The following is a 16,666-nucleotide window of genomic DNA, read 5'->3' as shown; positions in this document are numbered from 1 at the left end:
ATTCTCAAGGATAGACCATATGTTAGGCCACAAAATAAGTTTTAAAATATTAAAAAAAAATTGAAATCATACCAATTATTTTGGTATGATTTGATATTTTCTCTGACCCCAATAGAATAAAACTAGCAATCAATAACAAAAGGAACATTGAAAAATATACAAACACATGGAAATTAAACAATATGCTCCTGAATGACGAGTGAGTCAAAAAAGAGATTAAAAAAAAGATTAAAAAATTTCTTGAAACACATGAAAATGAAAACACAATATATCAAAACCTATAGGATACAGAAAAAGCAGTAATGAGAAGAAAGTTTATAGCAATAAGTGCCTACATCAAAAAAGCAGAAAAGTTTCAAATAAACAACCTAAACATGCATCTGAAAGAACTAGAAAAACAAGAGTAAACCAAACCCAAAGTTAGTGGAAGAAAAGAAATAATAAAGATCAGATCAGAAATAAATGAAATTGAAACCAAAAAAAAAAAAAAAAAATACAAATACCAAAAAAACAAGTTGGTTTTTTGAAAAGATAAACAAAATTGACACACCTTTAGCCAGACTAAGAAAAAACAAGAGAAGACCCAAATAAATAAAACCAGAGGTGAAAAAAGGAGACATTACAACTGATACTACAGAAATGCAAAGGATCATTAGAAACTACTATGAGCAACTACATGCCAATAAATTGGATAACTGAGAAGAAATGGATAAATTCATAGACACATATAACCTACCAATGGCCATATCTGCTAAGCAAGTCATTTTAGGAACTAGAGTTGCAAATCAATCATGCTATCTAGTGGTGGGCTTTATCAGAGGTGTGATTACACACTCTTTGTTATAGTATCTAATTTATTCATTTTACCCTCGTCTTTGCACATGAATTCTTAGAAAGAATGCTTTGGGGACAGAAGTGAGGAAGAGAATTATGTAATAGCTTCCCATTGCTAAAGAAAAAACCCCCAGATTTGTTAGTTTTTCGAATCCCATTAAAATCTGAATCCACTCTACCTTTTTGATATTCTATTCCTTCTACCTTTCCACACATATCTTACACACTTGCCAAATCCAGACAAATCACTCTTCCCAGAGAGCTGGCTGGCATACTGGCCTCTGAGCCTTTGCTCACACTATTCCACTGCTTAGAAATCGTTGAGGCAGGCCATCTTTTAAGGGCCAATTCATAGCTTGCTTTTCCATGGTGCCTGCCTTTACTACCCATGCAGTAACTATATCCTTAAAACAAATAGAGCACAGCACATTGCGCAAGCATGATTCTGGAACTGGACTCGGGATCGAAATCACAGCTTCAGTGCTGTGATACAGGTTTATCTCATATAGCCTTATAGTGTAGTATAGTTATTTGTTGAAAAGATTTATGTCTCCTGGTAGTTTGTAAACTTCTTGAAGTTAGGAGTTTGTTCTTGCATCTCTCTCTCCACCACAGTTACATGTGAATGGTGGATGTTCAATAACTTTTTATTTTTTTGATAAGGAGATAAAACACAGAGTGAATGAATTCTGGCTTCTATATTTACTCTCACAATAGTTCATCCTATTGGAGGGTAAAAGCAACAGGCATAAATAAGTACAGTAACTAGGAAATGTGGATAAATGAGCTTAACTTTAGGGGCAACGGGCAGACATACCTGGCCATGGCTTACTGGGGTAGACTTTTGAGGAGCTTTCATTTTTCCTATTCCTAACTGTCTGCTTCCTGTGTTTTTTTATTCTAATAAAAAATTTTCAGGTAGGTCTTAAAACCATCAGATTCCAGTAAGTACTAGGGTAGAAACAGGACAGCTAAGGAATTTGCCAGTGAAGAAGATTCACAGGGAACCCTATGATTTGGGGAAGTTCATGAAACCCAGGTGACATCTCTAGCCAGAGGCTGAGTGTGGTCAAACTTACACTACTTGTCGCCTTTCAGACTTTAATCTATTGCACTAAACTAATTTTGAATATTGTCCTCATTGTTAGCTAAAACATACTGATATATTTTAAATATGAATCGCACGTGAACATAACAATTATCTTCCTACTTATGACAGATAATTAAAGGTTTGCAAAATTTTGTATGATTGTTAACATATATACCTGATTTAGTCCCAGAAGAACATCTCTAATGCAACCAAGAAAATTAATGGTAAATCAATTCTGAGACAGAATTTTGCTTAACCTCTTTGTAGATAAACTCTACTTCTATAGAGTGACTGTCTGTAGCACATAAAAGTGTTACTATGTTCCTGGCATTTTTTTTTCTCTTTATCTCATTTACAATTACTCCTACAGGGGGAGGGAGAGAATAGGCCTGCCTGGTACCCACATACCCTCAAGTAGTTATTAGGGCCCTGCCAGAGAACAGAGCCCAAGATGAGGAAAGTAAGAAGAAAAACATGTTATGTTTTAACTATCATTTTAAATAATAATTATTTTAAAAGTATAGATTGAATTCCATTCATATTAAATTGAATCATTAATTTATCATATGCAGTAAAACTTGCTTAGAACATGCATGGATTCTTTAAAGCTATGTTCTAAGTAAGGCATGACACATTTTGGGGACTCATGTGGTATCAGGTAATATTTGTTTTCAAACCCTTCTTTCATAATCATTATTATCATGAGCAGAATGTAATGGTTAAACTATTAGGGGTGTTCATTTTCTTCATTACTGGTCATTGCAATGGTCATTAGGATGTCTTGTATTAGTGCTCCTATATTTACTGGTATTTCAGTATAAAGCTCACATGGTGCAAATCCTTAGTTATAAACATTCCTTGTGCACGCATATAAAAGAGAATGATCTCCAGCCTTTTTGGCACCAGGGAAAGGTTTCATGAAAGACAATTTTTCCACGGACTGGGGATGGGGGCTTGGGGTGTCGTGGGTGGGGGTGTGTGTGGTACAGAGCTCAGGCAGTGATGCGCAGCCCATTTCCTAAGTGGCCACAGACTAGTAATTGGCTATGGCCCTGCGGTTGGGGACCACACATGTGGTTGTAACAATCTCTTTGGAGACTGTGTTCCCTCAGGACTGGGGTCATGTATCATTCACCTCTGAATGCACAGAGCCTTGTATGGTAGGTGCATAATAAGTACTCAATAAATATTTGTTGAAGGGAACTTCTTAATTAATGTATTTTGTTGCTTTAAGGAAAAAATTATGTGTCATTCATGAAATGCATGACCTCCTTTAGGAATATTGGCTGGGTGAGTGCCTGGTATGCATTCTTCATATGGCAATATAAAGAATGCTGTTCCTAAAACATGCAGCAAAGTTAATTCAAGGCTTTCTGGTGTAAATAACTGCTGGGTATTCACTACATATCAGATACTATACTGAGTTTATTCCATGGATTATTTTGTTTATTCCATACACCCATCCTACTGGGTATTAATATTAACCTCAGTTTACACATTAGGAAGTTGAGATGTAGTTGTGTAACATTTTTGCTATTGTTCAGTACATGCCTACCATCACATAGCTAAAAAGTAAAAGATCTTGATTTTAAAATAGGAAAGTCTGGCTTTATGGCCTGAGGTCTTAACTGTTACGCTCTACTGATTTTTAAATAGACTCAGAAAATGTATATTCTGTACAAGAAAACCAGATGGGAATCACGTGCTTCAAAACCTATTCATTCATTCATTTTATTCTATCAATAAATATTTATCGTGCACCTACTCTGTCCAGTTTTTCAACAATCCCTTGCTGGGCTTCTGAAAAGGAGGACAGCTTCTGTCTTCAGAGTGTCCACAGCCTTTTAGGGTGGTGATTCAACATGGTGTGGACTATGCTAATGTTTGAACAAGGAACAGTGAGGCTACCTTTAAGGGGTCCCAAGTTTACTCAGGTTGGCCTGGACCATTTGGCAGAGGAATTGAAAGATCAACTTGGAGGATGAGCAGGAATTTTACCAGGTGCATGAGACTGGGACTGTCCCAGGTGAAGAACTGCCAGTGGAAAGACACGGAGGTGAGAAATACCAAGGCTGACACGTTTGGGGGTAATTGAAGAGGATATAGCAAAAACAGAAGGTGATCAGAAAAGGGTAATCAGTTTACCCAAAGCATTACATTCAGGCTCACACATACTGTTTGTGGAGCTCAAATGAAAAAGCTGGGCTGCCTAGTCAAATATAGTTAGCCTAGCCTTGTGGCTCGACCTGGTAGCAGCTCAAAGTAAAAACATGTTCACACATCTATCAAAATGTTAGCATTTGCCTTCATGTGTACAGTTGTCTCATGGGATTCCTGGGGGATTGGTTCCAAGACTGCCCCCCAAACTAAAATCTGTGGATACTCGAGTCCCTGATATGAAATGGTGTACTATTTGCATGTAAGCTATGCACATCCTCCTGCATACTTTAAATCGTCTCTACTTAAAATACAGACTACAATGTAAATACTATGTAAATAATTGTTATATTGGTTTTTCAAATTTGTATTATTTTGTATTGTTACATATTTTTTTCAAATATTTTCCATCTGAGGTTAGTTGAATCCAAGAATGGGGAAGCCACTGATACGGAGGGCTGACTATACTGACTGTCTTTCCACAGACCTTTCACTTTCAGTTTCTTACATTAGTTCTGCACAGAAGTTTTAATTAATTGTGCCAGTAAATCCAGGTCGACCCACTAAAAGAAAAAAAAGAAAAAAGTCAGGCTTCGTGTTGACAGTAAAGATGACGGATGCTCCCCTTCTCTTTGAATAGTTTTGCCAGGCATGATTGATTTAATAATAGATAGGTTTCATTTTAATACTAGTGACAATTGGGGGAAGAGTTGGCAAGGAGAATAAGAGAGTGGTACTCTATAGCAGGTATTTAATGAAGACAGCCTGAAAATCAATATTAATCCTTTGCTGGCAGCTGAAAATTTTAGACAACTTAAGCGGACGAATGGGCCGTGATGTCAGTCAGTAGTGTTAGTCTATTCACTGGCTGACTCTTGCACTAAATGAGAACTTTTGTTGATTAAAAATCTATTCCAGGGATGCCATCACACATGTTAAAGAGTTCTTCTTTTCCCCTGAGGCCAAAAAATGTTCCTTCTTTTGCCTTTTTACATCTTTCTTTAATCCCATCAATTTCCAAGTAGCTCTGTGCTACTCCCGTGGGCCAAATTCTTACAGGTCTTTTCAAGCTCCAGGGATATCTGTCTCCTACCTGTAGAGCAGACAGGTGGCAACATGGAGCCCTCCCCACCCATACAGTACATCTCCTGCACATACCAGATTTAATCCAAAGCTGTAAAGGCTACAGAGAGAAGTCTTGGTGAACCAATCAAACCTCAGGCATGGCCTTGTGCCTGGATTGATTTCTTGTCCCTGTCTATACATGTTGTTAGAAGGAGGGTCATGAGAAAGCTCTGCATTAAAGAAAGAAGAAACTATGTACCTTCTATATTTCATACTCAGTAGATGTATCCCGGGTCATAATTATAATTTAATTAGTCTATCTGTTACTGCAGGAGAAAACCTTGGATTAGACCTGAAGCTGGCTAGAGAGTGGTAGAGTGCTTGGAAAAATTAACCTGGATCTGCCCTGTCTCTCAGGAAACAGGAATTTCCCATGGTTTTTTACCTTTTTCTTGAAGCTAGTTGTAGAAAGACATATGCCTAAAGTATCCAAAAACAATTGGGAAGATGCAGAAGAAATTAAGACCACCCTTGTGAATGGTAAACAGGAGCTGCTTGAAGAATGTGTTGGCATCTTTATACCAGTCAAGGATAAATGGGCATCTTTGTGGGAACTTCATGGTTGAAGAAGTATCCAGTGGTTGAAGAAGTATTCAGTGGGAGTGCTGTAGTGTCTTCTGCTCAGTGGAGCATATTTGTTCAGGTATGTTCTTAAGGCCTTGACCTACATTAATGGAACATATATACTTTTCCTCTATTTTTTATATATATCATTTCATCAACCAGATCTTTATAATTATTATGACAATACCCAAGAACCTCAGTTTACAAAATTATCTTATTCACACTACTGATTGGAAAAGATCTAGAAAAATGGAAAAGTTTCCCCAAAGCTCCTCTGAAAAGAAAGTGTGTGGGGGGGGAATTCTCCACAACATAATCTAATGGGGCTCTCTAATGTTAGAGAGAGAATTAAATGAAACAATTCAAATTTCTAACAGCATTAATTCTAAGAGTCAGACCCTGACTTCTACTTCATATCCTCAGAGAGGTAGATTCTTGGTCTCTCTCTATTCTATAGAAGAAAGTAAGTGAATATTTTAGTTAGGAAACCTTACAGAATTGGAAATCCAAAAATTGGGTGGAAGCCTGATTTTATTACAAAGAACCTTAAAATGGGCCCATTGTTATCAGGTTTAGAAAATAGTGAGAAGTGAAAAGAATTTAACTCTTGTTCATTTTTTACTGTAACACAGGCATAAAGCTAGATGCATTACATCACTATCTTCTTTGTCAATCATGATACTTGAGAGATTGGTGTTCTTATACCATGTCATATGAGGTCACTGGGACGCAGACAGGTAACATAACCAGTGAGTAATGTAACAAGAATACATTCAGATGTTCCTGACTCCAAAGCTTATATGCTTTTCAATGTACCATAATTTTAAAAATTTTTGCATATAATAAAGGTAACATAAACTAAGAAGTCCTCCTTGATGTCTCCCTTTCTTTCACACCTCACATTCAAATCTTTTGGCTATAGCTTCACATTTATATATAAAATCTCATCACCTCTCTTCTTCACTAGGGCTATGACGCTGCTGTAAGCCATCAATATTTCTTTCTTGAATTATGCAATATCCTCCTAACTGGTTTCCCTGTGTTTACCCTTGTTTTCATATTGTCTAGCCTTGACATAGAAACTTGAATGAACCTTTTAAAATGTCAGATCAAATTATTCCTCTGCTCAAAACTATCCAGTGGCTCCCTACTTTTCTCAAAGTAAAAAAATATCATTATAGTTCACCAAAAAATGGTAGAGCAGGGAACTCCAGGGCTCCATCCCTCCACAAAAACAAGTGATAAGCTAGCAAAAACTGTCAGAATCAACTTTTGCAGAACTCTGGAATCTAGTCAAATATGCAACCACCAAGGGAAATGAATGAAGGAAGAAGCTGATGCAATGCTATAAGGACTGTAATAGCATTCTTTTAATAGACTTTATTTTTAAGAGCAATTTTAGATTCACAGCAAAATTGAATGGAAAATGCAGAGATTTCCTATATGCCCCCTCCCCGCCGACACACATAACCTCTTCCATTAGCAACATCTTTCACCAGAGTGGTGCATTTGTTACAACCAATAAACCTTCATTAACACATCATCACCCAAAGTCCATAGTTTACATTAGGGTTCACTATTTAATGTTGAACATTTTTTGAATTTTGACAAATGTATCATGACATGAATCCATCATTTTAGTATCAGAGAGAATAGTTTTACTACCCTAAAATCCTCTATGTTCTGCCTACTTATCCTTCCCTCACCTATAACCCCTCCAAGTTAATTATGTTTTTACAGTCTCCATAGTTTTACCTTTTCCAGAGTGTTCATATATTTGGAATCATATAGCATATAGCCTTTTCCAGATTGGCTGCTTTCACTTGGTAACATGCATTTCAGGTTCCTCCATGTCTTTTCCTGGTTTGATAGCTCATTTATTTTTTATGGCTGAATAATAATCCATTGTGTGGATGTACCAGAGTTTATTTGTTCATTCACCTACTGAAGGACATCTTGGTTGCTTCCAAGTTTTGGCAACAAGTCTTTACGTGGACATAAGTTTTCAACTCATTAGATAAATACCAGGGAGCATGATTGCTGGATCATGTGATAAGACTATGTTTAGTTTTGTAAGAAACTGCCAAACTGTCTTTGGAAATGGCTATACTATTTTGCATTTCCACCAGCAATGAATGAGAGTTCCTGTTGCTCCACATCTTTGCCAGCATTTGATGTTGTCGGTGTTCAGAATTTTGGCCATTCTAATAGATGTGTGGTGGTATCTCATTTTTGTTTTAATTTGCATGTCTCTGATGAATTTGATGTGGAGTATCTTTGTATATGCTTATTTGCCATCTGTATATCCAATTTAGTGAAGTTTCTGTTAAGGTCTTGGGTCCATTTTTTAAATCAGGTTGTTGATTTTCTTATTGTTGAACTTTAAGCATTCTTTGCATGTTTGGCATAGCAGTCCTTTATCTGATAGGATTTTTGCAAATATTTCCTCCCAGTCTATGGCTTATCTTCTCATTCTCTTAATTTTTTCTTTCATAGAGCAGAATTTTTTAATTTTAATAAATTCCAACTTACCAATTATGTCTTTCATAGGTTATGCCTTTTTTTTTTGTATCTAAAAGTCATCACTAAACCCATCTAGATTTTCTCGTATATTATCTTCTAAGAGTTTTATAGCTTTGCATTTTACATTTAGGCCTATGATCCATTTTGAACTAATTTTTGTGAAGCATGGGTATAAAGTCTATGTTTAGATTCATTTTGTATGTGTGGATGTACAATTATTCCAGCATTATTTGTTGAAAAGACTATCTTTTCTCTATTTATTGCCTTTTTTCTTTTGTCAAAGATCAGATGACTATATTTATGTGGATCTGTTTCTGGGCTCTCAGTTTTGTTCCATTGATCTATTTGTCTACTCTTTCACCAATTGCACTGCCTTTATTGTTGTGGCTTTATAGTAAGTCTTGAAGACTTACTTATAGTAAGTCCAGGAGAGTTGTTTCTTCAACTTTTTCAGGTATTCCCCTTTCTCCGATATGATTGTCCTCTCTACCTGAAACACTCTGCTGGCAAATGTGCACTTGACTGAGTCTTTCCTTTGTTTGCCTCCTCTCCTTTCTTCAAGCCCCAACACCAGCACCAGCATTCCCAATCAACTTTACTCCTTACTTTATTTTTTTAACTTCACTCATCATTTTCAGCATACCATAGGTCTATTGTTTATTGCAAGTCTCTTCCCACTAGAATAGACACTCCACATGGGTAGGGGGTTTTGTCTATTTTGTCCACTGATATATCCCAGCCAAGCACCTAGAATAGAGCCTGCCCATAATATCTCTCAATAAATATTGAATGAATGAATAAAAATATGTGCATGTATCCAAATGGTCCAGTTGACGATAAAATTTAAACTCATACATCACATTTCCTTTGTGTGTTTCATTTGTGTGTTCTCCCATTTTCATCAGTTGCTTTAGTCATCAATTAAGAGGCCATTATAGTTCAAATGTAATTAATGTAGCAAAGGATGGCTATAGGCTGTTTGAGCAGAAAAAGAGGGCTGACTTCTTACCCAGGAGATGGAGGTCTCACTCCTATACGATGACTTCAGAATCACTTTGCTCTTACAGAGAAAGGCCAGGTTAATCCTACCTCCGTATGAGTATTGACTACAAACCTTACACAGACAATGTAATCAGCACCACAACTTAGAAAATAAGCCAGGGCTATTCATGGACCTGATCTCATACACTGCACAGAGAAAAGGAAAAAAATAAAATAAAACATTTATAATAGTAGTTAAAAATAAAACCACTAAAGTAGAGTTTGTGGTACTTTATAGGAAGCTAATTCATAAATGGCAATTCATTTTCTTACTCTTCATGTCATAAGTTAGTCCATTGTAAGCTGTCATTCACAGAAAGCTCCTACTGGACACCCATTGTTCACTGACCCTCTACCCACCGTCTCCTTTCCTGTCCTATCCACATTTTCCATGACACAAGTAACTATGTGGATTATGTGCTAAATGGTCAGCTTTCCTCTGCTTTCCCCAGCTTCTCACACACCCTCAGGGTCATGTTCAGAAAGAGTACTCTGGGAATGAAGGCAGCCAGGTCTGTCCAGGAAATTATTTCATGAGAATGCAAAGAGATTGCAAGCTGCAGAGAAAGGTGGCCCGTGCCCACATGTATCTAGATCAGTATAACCTGAATATCAATCCTGGCTCAGCCTTTAGTAGCTAGGCAAAAATGAATTTAGGCAATAATCTAAGCCTCAGGTTTTATACACAAAATAGGAATGATAATAATGGTACTCACCCCATAAAATTCTTATGACTATTAACTGATATGCTGATGATATACAAATGTATACCTTTAGCCCAGATATGAATTTTAGACTCATATATCTACAAACTTCTCAAAATCCTGTCTTTGATTTTTTTAAAATTACCTCAATTTTTTTTATATTTAAAAAACTCATAATTCCACCCCTTCTCAGTAAGTATACATCAGAAAAGTAATGCTGCAGTAACAACCAACCTTAAAATCTCAATGCTTAAAACTGCAAAAGTTATGTTTCTCTTACACTGTATGTCTACCTTAGATAGGCAGAGGGCTCTGCTTCATCCCATCCTTACTTAGGGACCCAGACTGATGGAGCTTCCACCATCAGGAGCACCATTCATTGCTGTGGCAGGAGAAGGCAATGTAGCAAACCACACCTGGGTTCTTAAAGACTTTTATCTCATGAATAATACATGTTACTCCTATGCACTCCCATTAGCCAACCCATGGCACACCTAAATTCAAGTGATCAGAAAAATACAATCTCACCATATGCTCATAAGGAGAATAACTAGAATATTGGTAAGCAGTCTTAATGTCCACCATCCTTCTCAAACCCAGTTCTCCTCCACTGCTTTCAATCTCAGTGTAGCAGACTGGCTAGCTCACCAATGCCAAGATACAGCAGAAGACTTTATTTCCCACTTCTTTTGGGACATAATGATGGTGAACAGAATGTAAATAGACGTATTCCAGCTCCATGATTGACCTTAAAACTTCCCATGTGATCTCCACGCGTTAGCTAGCTAAAAGCAAGAGACTAATGTGGAAGTCTCTGAAGATCCTAGAAGGTGGGAGGATCTGGAATTCATGAATTACCACATGACAGGTCACGTAATGAATGCCATCATGTGTTATGAGTAAATCTCTGGGATTTTCTTTCTAGCTGCTAGTGCTTAATAGCCTGACTACCACACTCAATGAAAGACAACTTCCACCCAAGTATACAAGCCAGAAGCATTAGAGTCATCCTTGGAAACTTGTCCTCCCTCACTCCCCATATTTCATCCATCACTGAGTTCTGTTGGTTTTTCCTCCTAAATGTCTCTTGAGTATGTGCATTCCTTAGTCTCCACTCGATCTAAGCTAGTGCCAGTGTCACATGGCCTTGCAGTAGTTTTCTATTAATAATAATCTTCCCTCATCTCCTCCCATCCCCTTCCAATTCATTTTTCATGGGACCAGGCAAGTGATATTTTTCAAAATCGATGTCTGGTTATCTTGGCATGGCTTCCAATTGCTCACAGCATAAAATCCGAAACATGGTCTTGAAGTCCCTATAAAATCTGACCCCAGCTGTCTCTCTGATCTCATCTGGAGTCATCTTTCCCTCCTTCTGTGAGCTGTAACCCAAATGACCTCTCTGTCACTCCTCAGGGTGTGCCACATTTATAGCTACCTTGAGCCTTTCCACACTGTATTCACTGCTTCTCATCCTTTAGATTTCAGTTCAGACTTGACTTTTTCATGAAAGTGTCCATCCCTGTGCTCCTAACTAGTTCAGATCCCATCATCCATAACATTATGCATGCTCACAGTAACCTATATTTTGCCTTCCTGACACTTATCTGTAATGATTTCTTCATTTGTTTTATGATTTTGTATTTGTATAACTATTTGGGTAATATAATATCTTTTTATCCCATTACATTTTAAGCTCCATGAAAGTAGGAACCATTTGTATTTTGGTTGCTGTTGCTTAGCCTAGTACCTGGCACAAAGTATGTATTGAAAGAGTGTAATTTACATGCTGTATATGATGTAAAGCACTTAGAACCATGCCTGGCATGTAGCAAATACTCAATAAGTATAAGCTCTAATAATAGTTATTCATTCATAGTCAGACTCCAGCCAATGCCTGGAGGGAAGTTCAGAATCTGGTGGGAGATTGCAGTCTTAAAAAAAAGAGGTGCTTGAACATGTGGTCTGGGTTTCTGGATAAAATTCATACCAGACTCCAAAGGGAGGTTAAAAACCCTTGAATGGCTTCAGTCAACATAGCAAGGAGGCATAACAAGCTCTGACTCAGTGAGATCTATGTCAGTGTGACTAACTCCACATCCCATGTCTGGAGGGCTGGGGATGCCAGCACACTCCCTGTCCTTTGCGGGCTCAGTTCAGAACCTGGGCAGGTCCCAGACTGCAGGTGGCAGGCATCAGTGACTCAGCCCCATGCTGCTGGGAGAGGCACAAGAACACACCTAATTATAGGCCTGAAACTACCAAGTAAAATAGAGAATTACCCAAAGCAATTATCCAAAGAGTTTGGGAAGAAGAACAGGATCTTAACCCTCCCCACATACTTTCTTTCTTTGTCTATTTCCAGCAATTATTATTATTTTTTTAGCCTAACTCTAGAGTGGCTGCTTAACGTGTGCTCTGCTCTGCAGTGTTATTATTACATGGAAAAGGCGTTCTTTGGAAGATGCTGCATTAAATCAAGTTAAGCAGGCTTCATTATTGCAGGACTTCTGAAAGTTTTTAATGTGTACAGATCCTTTGGGAAGGGAATGTAGCATTTGCCCAAACCATGAAAGTCTTGTTTTGTCTTCTTGTTTGTTTTTGGCAAAATGTTTTGCTAGACTGATGCTTCAGGGAACTCATTTTGGGAAATGCTAATCTAGATATTTTCTCCTCTTTGCTCTTTATGTAGCCAAATCAGAGAACCTAGCATTTCCTGCTATATAATTGTCATTGAAAATAGTGTGGTGCAAAGGAAAGCCCACAAGGCTTGGGATCCATGCGTCTAGCAACAAGATTCTAGAGTTAGAATCTAGATCTGTGAGACAGGGACATTGCCTTGGGCAAGCCACTTTATCTCTATGCTTCCCAGTTTATAAATGGAAGCCTTGACCTGGCTGCTCTCAAATATTCTCCCTTTTAAACAATCTGAAATTCCAAGTGGCTTGAAGTATGATATGAGATTCCCCATTTAATTTAACATCTGAAAATATTTCATACAGACTCATGATTTTACCCAATTTTTCCAAAACCATTTTAAAAAATGTTTCATCTCCTCTTTAAGATGTCTCCTTTATCATATACTGAAGTCCCTTATAAGCTTTGGTCTATATCTGGATTTTCTAATTTGTTCCATTATTATGATGCACTAGAATCACACTATTTAATTAAAAGACATTTTAATTGGTTTTGCATGTAATTTGACTGCTTTAAAATGTTAGCACCATCCAGGGAACTAATGAGAGTAGGAAATATAGTTCATTTGTATTTGTATTATTGATGGCATAATTTGAATATAAAAATGTGTCCACTGTTATCTAGTTGATATTTTAGAAGGAGACATCAGTTGGGTGGCCCTCTAGATTGCTACAGCTGCCCAGAAAGATACTACATAAAAATATATCAATGCAAATGTCATTGTGCTGTCCTCATCTCAGTTACAGTGGGGAAACTGAGTCAGCATATCTTTATCTTCATCATCCTTATGGGCTATATAGCCAACTTTTTATTACTTGCCCAACTGCCTGGAATCATGGCTATGGACTACTCTGATGTTTGAAATTTAATCTTGATTTTTCTTTCAGGCTATTTGAAAAGGTTGGGTTTCCCCATTTAAGGGACTCAAGGCTACAACCAAATCCAAACTTCACAGAAAAAATCCCTTTACTGAAAGGATTTATTCTGTCAAATCTGGATTCAGTCAAAAGGCCACACTCAAGGATCCAGAAGGCCACATTTGGCCCCAAGGGCACAGGTTCCCCATCCCACTGTTCCCATCTTTGAATGTACATGTTGGTCCTCACCAAAGACAAAACCCAAATATATTGAAGACAAAATATATCACTGATTACTGCAATAAACTAGAAGCATATTTAATTTGCTATCTTGGGATGTTGGGGGGGGGGATTTTTTTCTTGTTCTTCGGATGGCTGCAAATGTTTCTTTAGTACAGTTTGAGTTGATGTTGATATTACCTTCCTCCAAACTTTTAATAAAGGATATTATCTGAAGCCAAATGACTGATACCAATAACAGGTAACATGGAACTATCATTTCTTCTTTTTAAATTTTCAAACAACTTTCATCATTTATTCCTTAAAGTCTTTCATATTCATTGCTCTATAAGATTCTTTAGGTATTATCATTGCAGAAAGTTTGGTAAATATTACAAAAGCCAATCAAATTTATTCATATTACATTTTGTGTTTCAGAATGTACAGAAATAAGATGTAGACTGCACATAAAGTATGTTTTGTTTTTAATCTCCAGATATCTATTTTAACTTCTACTTAGGAGAAATTCAACTAGCCCTTTGTGATGTCTGCATCAAAATATTCAAACTGAAAATTGGTTGTTAAGGTTGGAGAAAAATGGAGCTGAGCTCAAAAAATAAAAAAGAAAGAAAGAAAGAAAGAAACCAAATGCTTGATAAACCCGGCATGGCATCTTTCAGGAGTGAATGAAGTATTCACCATCTATATTAAAAAGAAGAGAAATATTTAAAATAACTGACACTCCACATCCTACAGACACAGGCACAAATCTCAGAAGTAATTAAAATAAAGATATCAAAGGGGAGGGCAAATATCCCTGCAAACTCAGAATGGTAAAATACACACAGCCTAACCTCTGTTACCATTGAATCAAATAAGCTGTTAATTACAAAAGGATGAACACCCTCTGGAGATAACAGCAAACTCCAGGCAGTCAATAGGATGTGATAACATCCAATACAATCAAGAAACATTTGAGTTGAGCACAGGATTATACATGAGGATTGGAGGATTAGGAGACATGGCATTTCTGAGTCTAGTAAACAGAAAGCACAAGATGCCAGCTGAGCAAAAGTAGAGGGTGGGAAAGACAGATGTGATGAATTAATCACTAGGAAGGCAATGACATAATGGCCGGGTGCTGTTCCATAGGTTGGCAGGGAATGAATGAACCACGATGCCCTCTCTTGTGTTTCTAACCTTCAATTATGAATTGAGCAAATGCATGACTGTAATGTTAAGAAATTCTAAAATCTCCATAATTGCTGTTGATTTTTGGTTAAGTACAAGATGTTTGTTACTTTGTATTTAAAAAATGATGAGCTAAAGTGTTTCCCTAAAAAGTCTTAGAATTATAATCACTTATGGTTGAGATTATAGCTAAAGGCACATTTTAAGATAGAAGAATTTATTTTGATGCACATAAGTACCTGATGTTTATCCTATGTATTAGCTCCTTATTGCTGTGTAACTAATTACCCCAAAGCTTAGTGGCTTAAAACAACAAACATTTTTTATTTCAACATTTCTGTGCATCACGAATCCAGATGTAGCTCAGCTGAGTGACTCTGGTTCAGGGTCTCTCACAACGCTGTAGTCAAGGGGTTGGCTAAGGCTGCAGTCATCTCAAGGTTCAACTGCAGGAGGACCAGTTTCCAAGTTCATTCACATAACTGTTGGTGGCCCTCCAATCCATACCTGAGCTCAGTCATGTGGCTGTTGTCAGGCCTGGCCTGGAGTTTTTGCTGGCTATCGGCTAGAGACATCGGTTCCTTGCCATGCCAGCTCATTCATGGGATTCTTTATTAACATTAAAGCTTGTTTCCCCCAGAGCTGGAGCAGAGAGAGAGAGAGAGAGAATGAATAAATGTGCCCCCAGATGAAACCCACATTCTTTTTGTTACCAAATCTCAGAAATACCATCCCATCACCTTTGCTGTATTCTGTTGATTAGGTGCAAGTTACTAATTCCAGACACACTCTAGTGGAGGGGATTACACAAGGGCATGAAAACCCGGAGGTGAAGATCACTGGAGGTGATCTTAGAGGTGGTCTCCTACATCTTATTTATCAAAATTCCTGGATCAATAGAACAATACTAACTTGTTCTTTTTTGCATTACAACTAACTGTGTGCTGTCAAGTACGTACGACACCTATGCAGAGACACAAATAGGAGCCTATTTCAGGTACCTGCAATTTATTTCCTTTATCTCTCCACCATATCTACTAGGTACTCAAGTTGACATCTCAACTCATACTGCCACCTTAGTGAAACTGCTCTGGTAAAAGTCACCAAGGACCTCTACATTGTCCAAGGAATACTTTTCTTTCAAGATTTTATTTGACTTGGGAACATTGGGCATTGTTAACCACTCCCTCCATGAAATTACTCTTGGTTTTGGAGAGGACTACTCTTTTCTGGTTTTCCTCCTACCTGTTGGACTTTGCTTCTTAATGTTCACCAGATAGTCTTCCATCTCTGCTTGCTTACTGAATTCTAATGTTCTCCATGGTTTCCTCCATGGCCCCTTTCTCTACTCTTTCCATATATTGTTCTCCAGTATCCTTACCCACATACACAGTGTTAAGTGTGCCTGATACTGGTGATCCCCACACGTACCTATTCAGGACAGAAATCTCAACTCCCTCGTGTTCCATACGTCCACTAACTCTTCATTTTTACTTTATTATTTTCATCCCACAAATTTTACTCCTTACCATTTTTAGCATCTCAGGTAAAGGCAACATGTGAACTCTGTTGTCCAAAGCAGAAATATTATAGTCATTTTAGATCCTTCTTTTCCAACAGTCCTCTAAAATTTCCTACGTATGTTATTTTCTATCTATTTCTCA

The sequence above is a fragment of the Eulemur rufifrons genome, chromosome 7, assembly GCF_041146395.1.
Source record: "Eulemur rufifrons isolate Redbay chromosome 7, OSU_ERuf_1, whole genome shotgun sequence".
In the NCBI taxonomy this organism is placed as follows: Eukaryota; Metazoa; Chordata; class Mammalia; order Primates; family Lemuridae; genus Eulemur; species Eulemur rufifrons.
The sequence above is the reverse complement of the archived record's forward strand: the minus strand, read 5'-3'. Positions refer to the sequence as shown.